This window comes from Dermacentor andersoni, chromosome 5 (assembly GCF_023375885.2).
Source record: "Dermacentor andersoni chromosome 5, qqDerAnde1_hic_scaffold, whole genome shotgun sequence".
Lineage (NCBI taxonomy): Eukaryota > Metazoa > Arthropoda > Arachnida > Ixodida > Ixodidae > Dermacentor > Dermacentor andersoni.
The window spans coordinates 131,226,745-131,247,078 of record NC_092818.1 but is presented as its reverse complement, the minus strand read 5'-3'; the positions used below and the strand labels follow the sequence as shown (position 1 = coordinate 131,247,078).

Genomic DNA, 20,334 nt, shown 5'->3' with positions numbered 1-20,334 from the left:
AAACACTGACACCAAGGACAACATAGGGGAAATTACTTGTATTTAATAAATGAAATAAGGAAACGATAAATTAATGGAAATTAAAGTGGATGAAAAAACAGCTTGCCGCAGGTGGGAACCGAACCCACAACCTTCGCATTTCGCGTGCGATGCTCTACCAATTGAGCTACCGCGGCGCTGTTTCCCAAGAAATACCCAAGAAAGTGGATGGGGAAACAGCGCCGCGGTAGCTCAATTGGTAGAGCATCGCACGCGAAATGCGAAGGTTGTGGGTTCGGTTCCCACCTGCGGCAAGCTGTTTTTTCATCCACTTTAATTTCCATTAATTTATCGTTTCCTTATTTCATTTATTAAATACAAGTAATTTCCCCTATGTTGTCCTTGGTGTCAGTGTTTGTTGGCTTCTCATGATATGACTAATAAAAATCGGGACCCTCGGTTAACCCCCTCTCTTCTCGTTTATTACATGTATATGTGTTAGACATAGCACAAGATATTACATGCTTTACCCGCCTGCTTTTGGATAATAAAGGCGTCAGTGCTACAAGTGTCTCGTAATCTAGTAAAGATAAAATGCACCTTAGTTTCATTGGTTGGTTAAAAAAAATATTGAATGTGGTAAGTGATCGCCTAGAAAGCGAAAGATTCTAGGAGAATAATAGCTGTCACCTACTTGGCAAAAGCATTTATTGAAAGCAGTGGCTAAATATGAACCCTGTAGTTCGTGTCCTTTTATGATTAGCTTAATAGTGCCAGGCAGTACTTTTGTTTAGTTATTTATTCACGTATCTCCATTCATCTTTTGGTTTACGTAATAGAGCGACGTTAAATAAATAGTTGTAGTATGCATTCCCAGCAGACCGGATATCGTTGCTTATTTTGTTATTTACAAACTTTAGCGAGAAGTTCTGATTTTTTAGAGTTTATAAATTTAGCTAATAGTTTGTGCTTCTTTTTTTACAAGACGGATAAGTCGAGCTCATCCAAGGCTTGATCGCTCTTTTTACAAGTTGTTGTATCGATGAACGGGAAGCGATCGTTGTAGATGGGCAAGTAAATAGGAAGAAAGTGGCTGTACCCACCTTCAGACGCGTTTTTCTCGTAAGTAGGACCCCAGTCCACAGTGAAATTTTGTCTTTATATATGGCAAGCTGTCTTTTCGAAATTACTTGGCAGCGTGATTTCCCAGGGGCCTCTGGGAAGAGTCGTCTTTGAACTCGTAGGAAAATAGTCAAGCGATCACTGATATCAGCAGCAATATGTCCGGAATGGTAAGCATCGGCATGATTAGTAATTAAACAAGTCTGAAGCTGAAGAGAAGATTAGTCTGATACGTGTTGGACTTTTTATTACATTGATAAAGTTTGCAGTCTGAATTAGGACCAGCATATTCTGTTGTATACTGGAGTGCAGGCGGACATGTAGATGTTAGTCGACGCCCCCGCAACTCCCCCTACTCCAAGTTAGGATGAAAAGCTATCAGAAAGGCATGCTATTTCCCTCTCAAAGTATAAAAAAAGATAAATTGTCAGGTGGAGGACAGAGAAAGAACAAACCAGATTGAATCGTAGATGTTCTCAATGCTGCTGTTGCTCAAACAGTGTTCAGATAGAGAACGCATTCGCAGCCCTCTTTCGCTGATAAAGCAATGCCTTCGCCGCAATTCGTAGCCCAATTTAGACAGAACGAGGTTCATACAGGAATTCGGATGATGTCAGCATTGTAGCGATACCACGTTTCTGATAGCAAGAACACAGTCAAAAGAGATACTGAAGCTATAGATAGAAGGGAAGCGAATTGATTATCTTTGTTCAAGGCAGACTGCATATTCAGTTGTAGAGTTTGAAAGCAATTATCTTTATTAACTGAAAAAATTTGGTTGTGTTTACTGAGTTGGCGTCAAGAGGGTAGTGTGATTCATAATAAATAAATAAATAAAAAAGAAGGAGATGAGGTGTGTGTCGGCATGCAGACGCTGTGTTCAGGTCATCTTTGAAAGATCAGCTCCAGTGTAGATTCATACAATTTCGGAGCCGTCAGCCTTGCGCGCAAGGACAACGCCGTTCTTCGTAAAAACGTACCTCCAAGAAAGATTCCGTTTCTTGGCGTTTGCCGCACCCAGAAATCTTTTGTTCTTGGTCGTCAGATGCTCATTCACGTATACACGAGTTGAACCGTCGACTCTCGCGTTGCTGTTCGTTAACCGTACCTTCCTTGCCTCTCATGGCGTCGCATCACGCTTTGCGCGAGGCTTGAACCGCACTATACTTGTTACTTTGGCCCACAGGAATTGGCACACGGTGACAGCTTTAAATGTTTGACTCCAGAATCGCGCTCGCCACTTGTTGTGCCTAAGTTGGAAAGTACGCTTGGGAGAGTCTCGCCATCTTGCCTTACGACATTGGATCTCGAGGATTGTACTGCCTGAACATTGTTCGGAAAGAGAGCTGTCGCCTCTACGACCCTTGAGCCTTTTTCTCAAGAGCTACGTATCTCGCATGCGATTCCTGGTTCGATTTTTCCAGTCGACTACTCCAAGTAATTTCGATGTCAAGTTTCTTTTTCAGCTCGTAATGTCTTTCTGCAACCTCGCTTCACTGTCCGTAGGGCAGCGTTCAACACTTTCTCTCGACGTCTTAAGTTATTGAGGTAGTTCTTCCTTCATTTTGACAAGATCGGCGTGGAAATCCTCTCTAAGCTTACTAAAATATTTCGCCATTTCACATTGTTGTACACTTTGAACTCAACTTGGCAGCAACGACGGCACAGTAAAAGAAACATTAAGAAGTGCATGAGTGCTTTCCACCAACCTGCAGTAAGGTAGGCAAGCGTATCAGCCCTTGTTCACAGCTCGTCGGCGCTACCGTTAAGTGTGAGGACCGGTCGGCAAGGATTCATTATACAGGATGTTTAACGTAACTTGTACCAAGGATTAAAGAAAAAGTCGTTAACCACAGCTGAATTAAAGAAACGAAATATAGTTTGCATTCATGTGGCTTTCCTTAGAGCATTTTTCATATTCAGTTTAATTAGTTAATGAAGTAAGATTAATTGCGCAATTTGTTTTTTTTTTTACATCCAGATTAAGGTCAAGGGCGTTTCGTTGCGTCGTAGAGGCGATTCGGTAATGGCCAATTCAATTTTTTTTTGTTGAACTGTACCCGCTGTGTGTTGATTTCTTTCGGCATTTAAAGAAATCCCGCGAAATATGAAATAAAACTACGTGACTGCGCTCATGCGCTATGGTATTGCAGCGCTCTCAACCGTGCCCGAGGACCGTGGCGAAGTGAACGGACGCGGCATCGGCTTCACAGTGCGTCAGCATCTTTGACGGTGGCATACGGAAAGGAAGCGCCGTCGTCCCTGATAAGCAATAGGCTCGAAAATGACAAAATCATTTTTACAGTATATTTTACTCCCTCAGACACTTTAAGAACTGGATTATTTAGTACTCTGTATATACTGGGCAAGCTTGTGCGTCTACTCTTTAGGCTCTTTTCTTACATACTTATTTAAGAGTACCTTGTGTTCACCTGTTTGAAGTGAGCGCAAGAACGCATTAACTGCTTGAAAATAGCAATTACATGGTTGTGTCGCAAAGCACAACTCACGGGGTATGAGGGATGCGATTGTGGGGCGCGCAGGATTAGGCCTAATTTCGACAACCAGCTGTTCTTTAGCGTGGCACCAAAACACGGTGCACGTGCGTTACTGCGTTATGTAAACTCACAGAAATGCGGTCGATGCAGCCGGGGGCCGAACCCGCGACCTCGTGTTCAGCTGCCGGACAGAACGCCATATAGCCAAAATTCTGGGCGCACACCTGATCACACGCGACGTATCTCATAAATGTAAGCATTCAGGTACCATGAATTAACGATTAAAATAACTGGAATTCTTTGCACGCAGTTACAGATAAAGCTCTTAAGATGACACTGTTCGTAAGAATAAGATTGCGGCCAATCCTGACGTTGGACATATTAATTAGCCAATGCGACCCCCCAATGGCAACGAACACTTACGAAAGAAAAGCTTTGTGAGTTCAGCCCCTTCTTTTTCGCAACTACACCAAGGTTTTCTGATTATCGAAGTTCACTCGAACAGATTTAACTTTCCTGTGTCGCATTCTGGAAAAAAAGTATTTGTGGTCTTTAGAAAAGAGTTGATGACATCGGGACTTGAAAAACCGACAGTGTGTTTATACAAAACTTCTCTGGTCATTTCTTGCGGTTAAAGGCAGTGCAGATAGGAGCTGACCGAATACGTTTCTTTTCGCATTCACTAAAAAAAAGCATCGAAGAGTGCCTGCTAATGCGACGTTGTTTATTCTGCATCTTACCGGGCGTGCATGACTAAACAAACAGGGAAGGATCAAACGACTGCATAGACGCATTAGTACTCGTGTTCCTTGGACTCATGGTGATAAGGAGGAGGCGGAACCCTACCAAGAAACTCAGGAGGATCTGGGAGAGAAAGCGTAGTTAAAGAACCGCTAGAAGTAAGAATCGATTGCATCGGAAGGTAAACAGACTGCGCCAGATACGGCGTGCAAGGTCACTGGGCGGTATGCTATAGAACGACGCCTAATTAGGTCAGCAGTAACGATAAATTACACCAAAAGAAAGAAATGTAATTTAGCATCGCGAACAATTTTTTTTATTCGAAGTAAATGTTTGCTTGGTCCTCGCGAGGCAATAATATTGCTATGTTTCTTCTTCTTGCTGCTCTGTTTTCCTCTAAAACACGGTGCAGTAAGTTGTGTTTATTTATTTATTTATTTTCTGCCAAACGTGTTTCGTGTGTGATGGATGATAGTGTAAAGTGGTGTTGCGGGACAAGAGCAAGTTACTGAAGGTGCTTGTCGTCGGTTTGAAAAATGGTGACATTGTTTATTTTTTGTGTACGTTAAAGCTTGATTGAAAGGCATACTCAAGCTCTGACAAACCTCTTCGAGTTAGGCTCTTCGTATATTACATATATTCACCCGAAAGGGACCACAAAACGCAAGAACGAGGCTTTTTTTAAGCAAGAAACTAAAAAAAAAAAAATAAGCAGTCTCGACTGTCTAGCCAATAGTGAATACATAGGCTATAGCCTCCACGAGGCCTTTCCGATGATTTATTACGCTCTATGTCTACAGGTATTGACGCGTGCTGGCAATAGCATGTGCGCAAAGCCTACATGTATGACACCTGTCTTTCTTTATTTTTTTTGCTCTGAACACCCCTTTTAAAAGTATGGTGTGATAGATAACACTCTCCCGCCTATTTAGGTGGATTTACGTAACAGGTGGAAATTACCTCCACGAGAAATCGCTTTGTGGCGAAGGGCGACACACTTTGCGAGCAATAGCAAGGTTCACTTCTTGTTCGGCAAGTTGGTCATGTACAGCTAGGAGAAGAGGGGAGCAAACTTACACCACACGGAGGAAGCAAGAAGGACAAGCGCTCGTCCTGCCTCCTTCGTCGGCGCGCTGTTAATTTGCGCTCCTCTTCTAATAGCAATAGCAAGGTGCAGCCGAGCGCATAGAACTCCTATATAGGACAGGGTTCTGACAATACACGGTAGAAGGGTTGACATGTTGGCGTGACGCAACACGCGAGGCGACAGCTGCTGCGCAGCTGAAACAGCGCCCTGGCTAGGAAGTGCACTGTCGAAGAATTGACATCCTTGAAAGGGAAAATTGTTCAAAAGCAGCGTACAACCCATACCCGTATATTAAAGGAGGTGTAAGGGTGTGATTTATGGACCGATTTACGCCATTTGTGCTTTTAAGGACATATATATATATATATATATATATATATATATATATATATATATATGCTTTTGAACAATTTTAATATATATATAATATAATATATATATAATATATATATATATATATATTATATTATATATGTTATATATATATTATATATTATTATACGCAGTGTGGCAGTTACCAAGGCGTCTCATTACGCTGCCGTGACGAGGAGTGCCACCTGTGGCGCTTCATGCGTCGCACTAGAATGTGATGGTATCTGCCCAGCGGTAAATTTAGGCACTAATGGACTCCTTGAAGCCCTTGGGTTCAGCGAGAGCAGTGGAAAAGTAAACATGTGCACAATAGGGATTAGTAAGAGGCGGTTGGAGGATTGGTGGAAGAAAAGTAGGAAAAGGACAAAAAACGGAGATGTACAAAAGCAAAGTTCGCAATAGGGGATCAGAAATTTTGGTTGTGGGAGTTCATAGTGTTTTTTTTTTCTTGTTTAACCTAGGTAGGACATTTATAATAGCAAGAGCTTGGTGGCGCAACCCACCTCCCCGTTCCAAAGGGGACGCTCATAACATCCATCCATCCATCCATCCATCCATCCATCCTCGATGGTGCACGAGATGAGATGGAAGGAAAACCGTGTAACCCCCTTCGTGACTTGCAGTTCAAACTGCTGTGTACAAGCACACGGTTGGTAACGCAGGGACACTTGTTTATGCGCAAAACACTCGTGCCAGCCGCTAGAGTAACGCTTCCCTGAATCTGCTGCATAACTGTAACTCCGTTGCAAACATAGCAGTCAACGCTGTGGAGGCTTAGTGAGACTTCTTTCAGTGGCTTCTTTCGCACTTGGATATGGTTTGACAGTTTTTTGACCGCAATAGTGCGCAACTGTTGTTTATGTAGGCACAGTATCTAATGAAACAAGTTTTCATCCTTAGAAACAAACACACTGCTGCATGCGGCTGCTAATGCATTGTTTTAGATGGTTTGCATTTTTGTTGCTGTTATTTTTTCGCATTTTTTTTTGCAACCCGTCGCGAGGAGCTTCACGTGCATGCTCGCGCGAGCGAAAGCTGTTGGAGCGCATCGATGCATGGACGAAACGCGCGGAGGAATAACCTGACCGAATTAATTAAGGAAAAATGAGACATCCACCCGTTCGTAGCAATTCCTACAAAGGAAACCCATACGGGTTCCTCGAAAAAAAAAAAAAAGCCTCGCAGTTGAAGAAAAAATAAATTTGTCCTGGTCTGGAACTCGAACCCTCCTAGCAGCTTGTTAGCCGCCTGGTTAGCTCAGATGGTAGAACGGCTGCCCCGGAAAGGCGGTGGTCCCGGGTTCGACTCCCGGATCAGGGCGAACTTTTCTTCAACTGCGAGGCTTTTCTTTCGAGGAACCCGTATGGGTTTTCCTTCCAGCAATTGCTACGATTGGGTGGATGTCTCATTTTCTTTTTAATTAAGGACTTCTCTCCACCTTGCTTGTTTCCGCAGAACTATTGCGTCAAACTTGACCGAACTTCTTGCGCAGCTTCCACGGCGTTGACTGCTACGTATGGAGCGGAGTATAACTGAGCGAAGCCCCGTGACTGTGCGTTCTTTTAACCTCGTTGTGTTTACATCGAAGCTGTATATGGCTAGGTTTTAGAAAAGATTGCGTGCGTCTATCGAGCCGTGTAGAACCAAAGTCACGTGGCTTTGACTCGGGTCGCTCTATAGGCAGAACGTGTGTGGTTCGCTCAATGAAAAAAAAAAGTACCCTCAAGGAGCGGCAACGAGAGCAGAAGCTCGAATGGGCCGACAGTTCGGGCCCATTGAGTAGTTCCCTCACGGACGAAGAACAGCGTGCCCGTCCATAACGTCGGCGGCTACAACAACGGGGATATGTGTGGTGTTAGGTTATAGTAAAAAAAAAAAGAACTTTCTTGATAGCAGTCATTAAACAAAATTTGAAATTCATGAGCGTTCCAGTTACATATAGGGTGCTTTATATTTTTTTTAGGTGCACCCAAATTTTGAAACACTGCCTGTAGCAGGTCACAAAATTCTAACCCTTGAGATAAATTACTCGATTAGGCGGACATTGCTTCCATGAGAAATCGATATGCTTAATAATTAAAATAATTATATTGGCTAACTTTTTATTTAATTATATTACTCCCCTTATTTCAATCCTATTGAGTTTGCAAGGCATATCAACTTGGAACAAATTCTGAAGATAGCAGTAGTTTTGAGATATGCGCCGTCAAACATGCTGTAAAAATGTACTATTACACTGATTTTCTAATGAAAACGTTTTTTTGCATTGAAGCACAAAAGTAACAAGAACGCCAATGCATTTCGTCAGACCCTTCGAAAACTGATATCTCGAAACTGGTGAGTTCTGAAAACTTGTCCCCAGTGAATACGCCTTGTGAACTCACCGAATACAACTTCTAAATGTAAATATGTGCTGCAAAGTAGGTAACTAAAACGGATATTAGTGTAATTTTATTAATTGTGCAATGAAGCATTTTGATTTCTTGAACTAATGGCCACCTCATCGAGTAATTTAGCTCAGTGGTTGTAATTGTGCTGTCTGACATAGCTAATTTTTAAATATTTGGTGTACGTAAAAAAAAGACGCCTGGTTATTTTACAAAAGAGAGCGATAGATTGGCTTACAAAGAAAGGGGAAGTCCGGCATACCGCACCATTATTGTTTAGCGCAGCTGTGGGGTAATTATAGGGAGGGGAAAATCCGGTGGCATTGGCGAGTGAGTGGGCGGAGCTCTGCTTGCGTATACGCTGCTCTCCAATTCCCAAAAGCGTCTTTTTAGCGCAGCTCAGGACGACAATTACTGGTACAACAATGCATTTTTTTAGTTTGTTTAGTATTTTGGGGGAAATAACCGTGCGATTACTTGTGACTGTCTAACCGCTTTCGTGGGCCGATCCTGAAGATAGTGCAGTTTAAAGCAGATGGTAAAAATACCACGGGGGTGTGGTACCAGCGTCCGGTTATACCGGTAGTACCTATGTTACCATGCGGTACTACATGGTGGCGTGGTGGTAAGAGAAGTGTTCTCGCATTCTTTCCTCTTGACAGTCAGCGTTTTCAGACGCTGTCACTGAGACAGCTTCTGGTCGAAGGAGTGCATGCTGTCGCTTGAGACATCTGCGACCAGAGGCTGTCGCAGACGCCACACGGAGTTCCAAGCTGGTCTTCAAAAAAAAAGTTGTGATTCAGCTACTGGTTGGCTCCCGCGTACGGTTAAGGCATGGTGGTAATGGTAGCGCCGCCCATAAAAATTATGGGGTTTTACGTGCCAAAACCACTTTCTGATTATGAGGCACAGCGCCGCCCATAGTACATAGAACAACAAATCTATAGTGGACTTGTGAAAAGTTGGAAAACAGGGAAGAAAAGATCCAATATAGGAGAATAATATATATTATTTGGCGGTCCAGTAGCTTCCTCCCGCTCAACATGTGCTTAGATTTATTGGCGGTAAAGATTTGCAGAGAGAGAGAGAGAGGGAGGGAAGGAAGGGAAGGACGGGAGCTCAAACAGATGAACATCCGGTTTTCTACCCTACACAGGGATAAAGGAATTGAAGTGTAAAAAGAAAACGAGAAAAAAAAAGGAGAGTGCGGGCTGGTAATACCAAAACCTAAACAGATGGTGTTTGTGCTTTCTGGAAACTTAATGTGACAATCAACAACGCGTCGTGCTCTCACCCAGCTAAGGAGGGATATAGCCACACGTATCGAAACTGGTGTTCGCTGCAGGAAATAGTCTCGTGATCGCCGTGTTAGTCAAGATCAGTGCGCTCCGTTAATTATAGTGTTGTATTTATTGCAGGCGTGTGCAACTCTGGCCTTACATTGCACGTGAGCTTGTTCCTTTATTAGGTGGCAAACGTTTCGCAGGATAATGAAGAAAGAAAACCTGGGGAGGTCTGTTTGTATACAGGTACGTTCATGACTGTAACCTGCGCATGCAACCAGATCAGAAGTTGCAATTCCACAACCACAAAAATCAAGGACACTTCTTCTGCTCGCTTCGGCTTTTGCAGTGGCGAGTCTCTAGGTTTCTATTAAAAAAAAAACGGGAACGTAAGAAAGTATGCCTGACAGATAAATTGTATCACATGAAACTATATGTAAAAAACGTATAAAAGTAAAAAAAAGGCACCAATTTTGATGCCGAGTGGACAACCAAGCCAATGAAATTATCTAGCTTCATAATGGACGTACCAGGCATCGTGTGTCACAACGTTTCGCAATAAAAGAGCGACCTAATTCTTTCTACCTTCGGACGATTCCCTTCGAAACTCGGACGAGATAACAGTTAAACGCGCACGCTGTGCTATTCAGGTCGTTTGAGCCGACAGACCGAGACAGGCAGCTGTGCAGTGCAGCGACGAGGATACGATAAAGCCGGTATAATTAATGAGCTCATCAGGGCTGAGTGATAAGGAAACCGACATCATCTGGAGTTTCCGACAGACGCATCGAGAGACTGATAAGCCTGGTTGGGTCGATCGGAGTAGTCGGAAGTTTGGCTTACATGAAGGAAAAGCGGGCACCAGGCGCCGTTCGATTCAGTATGGTCGAAAGGAAGTCAGGCCGTTCAATGGTTCCAGTATTAGTGCCGGTATAGGAAACCGACAGAGACAGTCTCGAGAAGTGCGTCATCGTATGAGCTCTTGGCGTAAGCGGCGTATAAAAGGTGTTAAGACAACTGAAAAGCTTTCGCTTAAGTGCGGAAAACAATCTTCGCATGGAGTGGTTTCACTGCAAATGTTTGTTGGGCATTGTTCTCAATAATTATTAGAAATGCACCTGCAGAGTCGTCAAGTGCTAGGTAAAACATCTTTGTGGCTTATGAACACTCGCACCCGCCTTAATTTAGTATGAAAGCTTGCGTATCATTGCGTCGTTCATAGAATTCTGCGTTAGGCATATCGGTCATGTTGTTTTCGCCATAGAGCAGCAGTAACATATATAGTCATACTTTCTTAAGTATTAATGACGTTTTTTTTTTCTAAATGTGGACGACCTCGTCAAGCCTGCATATATGGTAGTCAAAGCTGCTCTCGAAATAGCCTTAAGCATCCATGTACGGGCAGTATTAAAGCTACGCGTAGCGTGTAACCGAAAACGTGAAAAACCATATTTTGACCCGCCGTGGTGGCCTATATTGACTATGGCGCTGCGTGCTAAGCACGATGTCGCCGGATCAAATCCCGGCCACGGCGGCCGCATTTCGATGGGGGCGAAATGTAAAAATGCCTGTGTACCATGCATTGGGTACATGTTAATGAACCCCAGGTGGTCAAAATTAATCCTGAGTCCCCAACTACGGTGGGCCTGATAATCAGATAGCGGATTTTTCACGGAAAACCCCAGAATTTAGTTAATTTTAACTTATCCATATTTTGTTACGATCCATTAGCGTTATTTCAATTTGTATTTACTCGCACTCCGCTGCGCCACCGTCAATAGCGAGATGGATCCACTTGATAGGATGAATTATAAGCACTTGTCCCATGCTTTCAGTTCAGCTGTTCAAGCTCGCCTTAGCTATGAACAAACTACCTTAGTTGCCTGCTGCTCCGAAAAATAAGTTTGACCTACTGTTTTTTTTTTTTTTAAAGTGCATCTAAAGAAGTTCGAATCACGGGCATTTTAGCGCTTCTTTACCATAGAAATTCAGCTGGCATGGTCAGGAATCGAACCCGCAACCTCGTGCTCAGCAGCAAAGCGTCATGGCCGCTGAGGTATACCACGGCGTGTATTGAACAGGATCAAAGGAAACGGATCGTTACGCAAATGGTGTCGCATAATTTCTGAGGACTGCCACAGCCAGCAGTTGCAATATTACGCAACGTGATTTGAAGGCAGCGGGACAAGCCGTATGTTTGTGAGTGCATAGGAACAGCACGCAGGGTTCCTGTACCGGTCACACAGTTCGAACCGGATCGATGGTTTCAGCCAATGCCGAGCAGTGCGAGTTGTAGCGGTTGCGTACGGCAACGCGATGCGCGAACACTGAATACCCACAAGGCTAGTAGCAATGCGATGATCTTTACATGCGCGCGATTTACGCCTCTCTACTCACGTAGAGCCACGCAGCTTCGCTACGCATAACCCTGCTAGACTATACGAAATATGCGATATTTCTCTTTCTTCTTGCTTTCTTTTTTTCCTTGTGAGATAGCCTAAGTTTCCTAGAAAACAATGCATTCTATCGCTATTAGCCGCGTGACTAAGTTATATACGACCAGCTACGACTCAACATTCGACGGCATGTGGCAATGAGCGGTTGATAATGGGAACAATATTACTTACATTCTTCTAAATGAATACTTTCTATGGAAACGATCTAACTTATTTTAAATCGAAGTTGCTAATAGTATTACATGCATGAGTCAAGTAAAAAATATAAGCCTATTTTCATTTCATTTTTATGCGCCCAAACTTCATATTTTATGTGCTTTTGGTAACAATAAAATATTCGGTGTACGTACAACGCGACATTCGATGATTGTTTTTCTCGAATATTTTTACTCGATTTCATTCACAACTTTTAATATCCGAATTACCCTATTAAATATATTTTTATGTGTGTCATGCTTATCAGTGCATAAACCACAAATCAGCGCTATTTCATCAATGAGCCTTCTACATCGCCTTCGTCCTCATAAGAGAGACAGCTAACAGCCACAGGCGATAAGGTTCTGTGCGTGTGATCCGCTACTGCTGCCCTCACAAACTTAAACACCCATGCACGGTGCAATGGGGGCACAGATTGTATAAAAATAATCCGGAGTTTCTCACTGCAGAGTGTCTCATAATCAATTCGTGGTTTCATTACTTAGAACTCCAGAATAAAAAGAAAGAATAAAGCCGTACGCTTCGCGTTATTGAGATACCAAAACTGAGTTGAATCTGCTACTTGCTGTCTTTTTTGCTTTTGTATGGCCGGGCTGTCAGAGCCATGTCACCTTTTATACAGAAGGGGTCGACATGTCAGATAACATGCGTTTGTATTTCCTTCAGCACCCTTGGCAACCATGCACCCTTCGGCATCCCTATGAATTTCTAACTTCAACTAAGCACACGATACTCAAGCTTGTGAATTGAGCGATGCGGCTGTGCGGGTGAGTGTAGATTACTTACATGTGACATGTAACTTGTTTACGAGGTATTGGTTGAACGTAGCGTGTCATTCCTGCTGAAACAGTGCTCCCTGCTAGGCACTCTACCGCAGTACACACAAGCGGCGATAGCGGAGCCTATCTCAAGGTCAATTTCGCAATGCGCTGTGTCTCCCTGTTATTGTCCTAGTGAACTCATAAGCAAACTGACCGAGATTCTTGTGCCAACGTCATTCACCCCCGTCGCGCCCCCACGGCGTGCTCAGCCTAAGACATTCGCAGTGTTACGTGAGCCGATGATTACATCAGTGGCTTTGTCGTGGTGACGTAATGTTTTGGTTCAACCAGGTTTTCTTTCTTAACTAGAAAACGCCGTACCAAAACCAGTTCTTTCTGCTTCCTCGGTTGATGAAGATTTCTTGTAGCAAAACAATGTTATCCAAAAAACAGAAGCCCGGCTCCTGACAAATAAAGTAAACGAGTCGAAACGAGTCCACTCAGCGAAGCAAGAACGCCACTTAAATATTCTCGCTGCAACACACATACGCCTTTAAGCATTCCTTTAAGAAAGGAAATTCATTTCTCTGGCTCTTTCCACCATTTTAAAGCGAATAAGCCTGCTTCTTAAGTTTTCCAGTCCAGTCGTTTTCACCCGTTGCAAACTATTTAGCTCTTTAACGCGCACCTGGTGTCGCGCGAGGCTTTGTGGCGTCTGAAGGTATGAAAATGGTTGTGATCGGTCGCGGTGCTGTGTCGTCTCCCGACGCCAAAAAAAAAAAGAAAAATGCGTTGTGGTTCATGTTTTCAAGATGTACTCATTTTCCTTGGGCAATAAAAATTCCAATAACATTACGGTTGGCATTTCTTTTTTAGAACGGTCCGACTTTGGTGACCTTTAGGTTCTCTGGGTAAATGCTAGGGGAGATCGCGTGTTTCCATATTAAGGCGTAAGCCTTTAGTGGCTCATGAGTGTCCGGGCGCTGTCCGCGGTGGACGCAGGAAAGCGGTGATCACCGGCGAGGGGGGCAAGGAGAGGAGGCGCCGTGCCTGTAGGGCTGTGCGAGTGGGCGCGTGGAAGAGCGCGGACATGCGCGTGGGCGTGCGCGCACATCGGCGACAAACCTTGCAGCCATATTGGCCGCGGCTGTGATTGCATCCCATGCTCGCGGCCACGGCGGCGTCCGTTCGCAGAACAGTTCAGACAGCAGCAACAGAGGCAGTCATACATAGGTTTTCGCCTATCGCAGTTTATCTCAGCAAAGTGCCCATAGATTTTTTTTTTGCAAAGTGGACCGTTAATGATATCGCAATTATCCTTGCCTACTGCGGCTGATATGCTGTCGCAACCGCGTGCTTTGTTTTCGGGTAAATCAACCATGATCGAGCTTACTTCATATTCATCGACCTTGTAAAAACTAAAGTTGTCCTTGTTCTCCTTCCGTCTGAACGGTAATGCTGTTTTTAATGAAAAGTGACCTATAATATTTCGCCCCGAAACAATTCAGTACTGATTGAAGTCATTTTCAACTTCGGTATAGAGATGCTTTCACGTATTACATGTTACATGTTATCCGAGCCAGTAACCAGTTTCACAGTTCCCCATATTTTATTCGTGTTACCACCGTATCCTGCTATGAGATTAGCATAATATTGTTTCTTAGAGTTCCGCATCACCACAGCCTAGCTTTTTCTGGATTATTTAAACTGTGTTATATAATAGTTATTTCTATTATTCCTTCATCTATGGTAATAAGCGTCTATTCATTTTCAGAACTTGCAGAAAGTGCCCTTGTCATCCAGGGGTCTCATGACCTACCTGCACCTGTCTACGTCTTGTACATTCCCGTGTAGACTGCCACAGCGCATATGCTATTGCATGTAAAGAAAATTCACGTTCGATGCTCACGTCACTCACGTCACGCAATCTATGCACTGTTAAGAACGGCCTGCTGAGGTGCCAACATGCAAAGTTTTGCCAGCCAGGTGCGACCGCGGCATCGACATTTTCTGGAAAGCCACCGTCATCCTCTAGCCAAACGGCGCCACTAAGTCTACTGTGTGAGGAGGACAATACGCCGCGTCCGCGACTCTTCATCGCGGCATTGCCGAGATGAGTTCAACGAAACAGGCTTTGTTACGGAACATGCAACCGCCGATCTGGTCTGCCGTGAACGGGGGAGTTCCCGAAGGAATGTATCTGGCGGCAACGTCCCGCGCGCCTTTCAGGACGCAAGACAATGGAGCACCGACGGCCACGCTGCGAGGGTCAGCTTGGGGAATAAGAGGCGCCTCCTTTAGTCAAGACGTAAGCCCGGAGTTCTGCGAAGCCCATCTGGCCTCGGTGGGGGCAGTGAAAGCTGTGCGTACGTGTGTAAGCCCTCCCGCTCAAAGGTGGCTCGGCTACAATGACTGGTCGTACGTTTCCCTCACCTAGGGATCTAGCGAGTACGGAGTGTTTGTAAGCAGCTGTTTGTCGCTGCTAGTGTGTGTTCGTGATCGTGCTCGAGAAGCACGATCACGAGCACACACACACACCTTCGTGCTCATATGCTGTATGCGTCGTCTTGCGGGCTCCATTTGGGAGCCACGCTAGACTGTCGAATGTATCCCTTGTTCTAATGTAAATTATCTGTAAATAAACCCTGTACGCCTAGTTCTTTCCAAGTTCCTCCCTACGACCGACAACTCCTACAACTGAATGGCAGCGGTGAGATCGGCCTATGACTCGTAGACAGCAACGGCAGCTCACGGACTTTGGCACATGGTGACCGACCGGCATCCTGATCAAGTTCGAGGCGACTTGAGATTGACCACCTCTTGCAACTTACTGGATACGGCGGAGAAGGACTGGCGATATGGTGCTGCTTCAGTGGGTAAGCGTTTGGTTTTGGCTGTAAGATTTACCAGGCTTTAATTTCTCTGTATTTGTAGATTTGATTCGCTGGGGATCTTTTTACTTGTATTCTGATTTGCGCAGGTATCGCAGCAAGTATTGTGTGACAGCAGAGCCAAAGCTTAAAGTAGTGACATGGTCTTGTTGTGTTTGACGAGAGCTGACCTGTTGTGGCTATGTGAAGAGGTCGAGGTAGACGTAAAGGAGGACTTGACGGAATCAGAGATTCGTAAGGCCATTCTCGAAAGTGACAATGATTAGAAATTCATAGAACAAATGGGTAACCGAATTTTAAGCAAAAAACGGGAACAGGTAGCAATTAGGCAAGAACAGAAAGAGTTTAGGAAAGAACAGGAAGAAGCAAGGCAAAAACTGAAAAGAATTTCGCAGGAAGAAGGCCGAACAGAAGGGACGAGGCAGTACGTTGCTGCATTGAACAGAGATTGAAGGTTTGGAGCAGTTATTCGAACGAGGACAACAGCGGGTTGAGAAATCTGTAGGCTGGACGCAGCGAAAGTGGGAGGAAGTAGACAGTAGATTTTGGTCGAAAGCCCAGCGGAGTAGCACCTGCGAGATTCAGCACCTTCATAGGTGAACTCGAAGTGCTAGCAGCTAACGGTGCCTTAGTGGCAACAGAGACCGTTAAAGGCCGTAGTGAGAGCGACGAGGTGCTGTGCCAACAGAGCGCTGTAGAGACAGCTAGGCCAGCTGTGAATGAATTGGCACAGTCACCGCACGTGTGCGTCGCTTGTAATTTTAACGAGGTCGTTAACGAAGTAGAGAGCACTGCTGACTCGACAGACGCGAGCACCCATGTCGAGTCAGATCTGTGTGCCGAAGTGCAGTGCCAGCTGGACGATGCAGTTGAGGGCAGTTCGAAGGATTGCGAGCTGCGTAGCTCGAGGGAAGACAAATGCATTGTTCAGGGATCGGTTGAGCTGTCCGCCAGTCGAGGCAAAGGGAGAGTTGATTTAACGGAAAATCACTCAGTCTGTGCGGGTAGGAGAGCTATCCTGGCCGACGAGATGTGTACCGGCCAGCACGAGGCGCGAGAAGGCGGCATGAAAGAGACTTCAAAGAGAAAGCGCCGTAAAAAGAAGCGCGGTAAATACCGAAAGACGGTGACTAATGTAGCGCAGCCAAAGACGGCGACAGTCGCAAAAAGCCAGGGCGTGAGGAGAACGAAGGTGCGGTCGTCATTGACGACGTGTGCGCAAGCACGTTCGAGCCACCGGTCAAAAAGAGACCGAGAAGCATGTTCTGCACGGATGCGGATAAAGGGCACGGGGCAGTTACTTTCCTCATCGTTCCGTCGTTCTTTTCGGAGTGCAGCATGTAGCGCGAAGGAGCGCAAGGTGGCAAGACGAGACGAGGTGTTAGGGAGTCGCGACGCGGTCAGTCGAGTTCGTGATGAAAGCGGGGCGCCAGGACGCAAATTGGCAGGAGACTGTAACGTCTTGGAGGAACTGATAGCGTGTCGGCCCTTTTGTTGTTACTGGATAGCCAGAATAGCTTTCGAACGGCGACTACCTCGAGTACGGCTCAAAAGTATGAGTCAGTCGTAAACATTTGAAGCGGGAGGCCAAGAGAGCTTCCGTAGAAGTGAAAGGTTTTGTTTTATTTTTGAGCATTCTGAAAATTTTCGCGATTTGAGGCTAAAATTTTTTTCAATAACTTACGTATGAGCTTTATGTTTTGTTTGAGAAGTTCCGAGATTTGAAAGGTGCGTTTTAGGTAAAACTTTAGTTTCGCGAGGTGTTCATTAATGAGTAGATAGGCTTTTTCTTGTGTGTGAGTAACCTGAAGGTCAAGGTTATCGTTGAGAGGCCTATGGTAACGCGCGTGTGTATTAGTTAACCTTCTTTCTTTTATAAGTGTTTTCGAAGTTTTTAAGGTTAAGCGCGTAGGTTTTCAGTTAGTGCACAATTTGCACTGAGAAGAGCTCTTCGATCCATTAGCGCGTGTCCTGTGTGGACGGAAGGAAGCAGATTTATGACTGGGTTGCTCGTGTGTGTTTAGGGCGGCCGTGCTCTGACTTCTCTAGTGAGCGTGCATGGAACTAGTTATTAGTAGACGCATTTTTTAAGGGTTCCGCGGTGTGCGTGAGTTACGCAAGTTTAGTTGCTCGGTTAAGGTACGTGTCCTGTATGGAATAGAGAAAGAAACGAAAGTTAACGTGATGAAACGTTTGCGTGCGACGCATGCACGTGTTCAGAATAGGGACCACAAAGCTAGCGCGATTGTGAGTACGTGCCTGTGGGGTTGACCAGATTGTTCAGTGGCACCGGTACGTGCGATAAGTACGCCACTGCGATAGGGTGAGAACAGGTTGTTCGGGAACTTAGGCTGCTTAAGTTATGTTCGGGTATTGGTGGTTGAGAGCCTTCGGTTTAGTTCTGCGTAAACCTTTACTCTTGTGCAGCGCGACGGTCAGGTTTGGTCGAACTCAGGGGGAACGTGACGCTCGCTTTGGGGGCACGAAATTTTGGGGTCAAAATTTCGGGTTCCCCGTTGAGTGGCTTGCATTGAATTTTTGATAGGAAGCCTGGTGGGTTAACAGCTGATTCCGGGCGTTTGCACGCTGAGTGGTGTTGTGTTGCCGGGATGGACTCTTTTGTGCCGGTTGTTGTAAGATGGTTTAAGTCATTCCAAGTGCGCAGGGATTGCAGAGAGCAAAGCCATCTTCTTGCTCGCCAGCCGTTCTCTTCCTGCCCAGCGGTTATCAGCACTGGCCAGTCGAAATTTTCCGGGCCATGGAGGCGCTGTTAAGAACGGCCTGCTGAGGGGCCAACATGCAAAGTTTTGCCAGCCAGGTGCGACAGTGGCGTCGACATTTCCTGGAAAGCCATCGTCATTCTCTAGCCAAACGGCGCCACTAAGTCTACTGTGTGCGGAGTACAATACGCCGCGTCCGCGACTCTTCGTCGCGGGATTGCCGAGATGAGTTCAACGAACCAGGCTTTGTTACGGAACACGCCACCGCCGATCTGAGCTGCCGTGAACGGGGGAGTTCCCGAGGGAATGTATCTGGCGGCAACGTACCGCGCGCCTTTCAGGACTCATGACAACGGAGAACCGGCGGCCACGCTGCGAGGGTCAGCTTGGGGAATAAGAGGCGCCTCCTTTGGTCAAGACGTAAGCCCCGAGTTCTGCGAAGCCCGTCTGGCCTCGGTGGGGGCAGTGAAAGCTGTGCGTACGTATGTGTGTAAGCCCTCCCGCCCAAAGGCGGCTCGGCTACAATGGCTGGTCGAAGGTTTCCCTCCTCGGAAGCCGTGGCTGAGCGGTAGAATTGCGCGCACCTTTAGTCAAGGTTTCCCTCACCTGGGGATCTAGGGAGCACAGAGTGTTTATAAGCAGCTGTTTGTCGCTGCTAGTGTGTGCTCGTGATCGTGATCGAGAAGCAGTGCGTTTGGAGCTTCGTGCTCGTATGCTGTATGCGTCATCTTGCGGGCTCCATTTGGGAGCCACGCTAGATTGTCGAATGTATCCCTTGTTCTAATGTAAATTATCTGTAAATAAACCCTGCTCGCGTAGTCCTGCCCTCCCAAGTTCATTCCTACGACTTTCAACACGGTGAGGATAATTTTCCCTTGATGCATAGTGCAAGTTCTCTTGAGGAAAAAAATAAGGAAGGGGCATAGTGATCTGAAATAGGCGTATCACATACACCACGAAATACACTTGTGTTTTCATCCCACAGCACATCAGCAAGCAATGCCATAGAGCCAACCTCTATGCGTGTTGGACCAGATATAACATTTCCCAAGTTAAGGGACTCTAATCGAATTAAATATTCAACAGAATTGTCACTTAGTAAGTCAATATTAGGTTCCCCACATATTACCATCGGTGCTTTTAAAGCTGTCAGCTTTATTAGTATGCTTTTCATAGTCGAGTAAAAGTGACTTTTACATGCGTTCGGAGGGTGATATGTGGCATCAATTACTAATTCGCATTTAAGTTGTCTGAACAGTGTTTCAACGAAGTTTTGCCCAGGATCGACATATTTACAACAGTTGAAATCACGATTGCTTTTTACAAACCGGGCAACATCCCCGCCACGTGTTGTATAGCCTCGTGATCGCGCCACCAATTTGTAAACAGGTACGTAGGATCTTTCACTTATTCTTAAGCTATGTTTCTGTTAGAGCAATGACGTCATCACGGAATGAACACTACAAAAGGTAGGCAATGAGCTCTTCAAGGTTTTTCGTACATTGCAATTAGAAACGAATACACAAGGCTGCTCTTAATATTTCTGTACAATTGCAGTAATGCTAAGTGCCATTCCAAAACTTCGCGGCGCATACAGCAACACCTAGAGAGATGGCTTTCTTTTTAATGATACCTGAGAAAGGTCGTCTATAATCTCACATGATGTACGCGCGAGTTTTCACTTTTGCAAAATAGAGATGTACAATCCTTGACACATGTGAACTCCCAGTTTCTTACCCTCTTGTCGTTCAAAGCCTTTCCTACAAGCATTTTGTTCGCAGAGCGAAAATGCTCAGTCACGTCGATCGGAGAGCTTTCTGT

General features: G+C 45.2%; 1 non-coding gene across 1 annotated transcript; it reads left to right on the top strand.

The window, feature by feature from the left end:
• Positions 1-220: 220 nt before the first annotated feature.
• On the top strand, positions 221-293 carry TRNAS-CGA (transfer RNA serine (anticodon CGA)). The gene has a single exon. It is a non-coding gene; the product is annotated as a tRNA-Ser (tRNA).
• Positions 294-20,334: the final 20,041 nt, after the last annotated feature.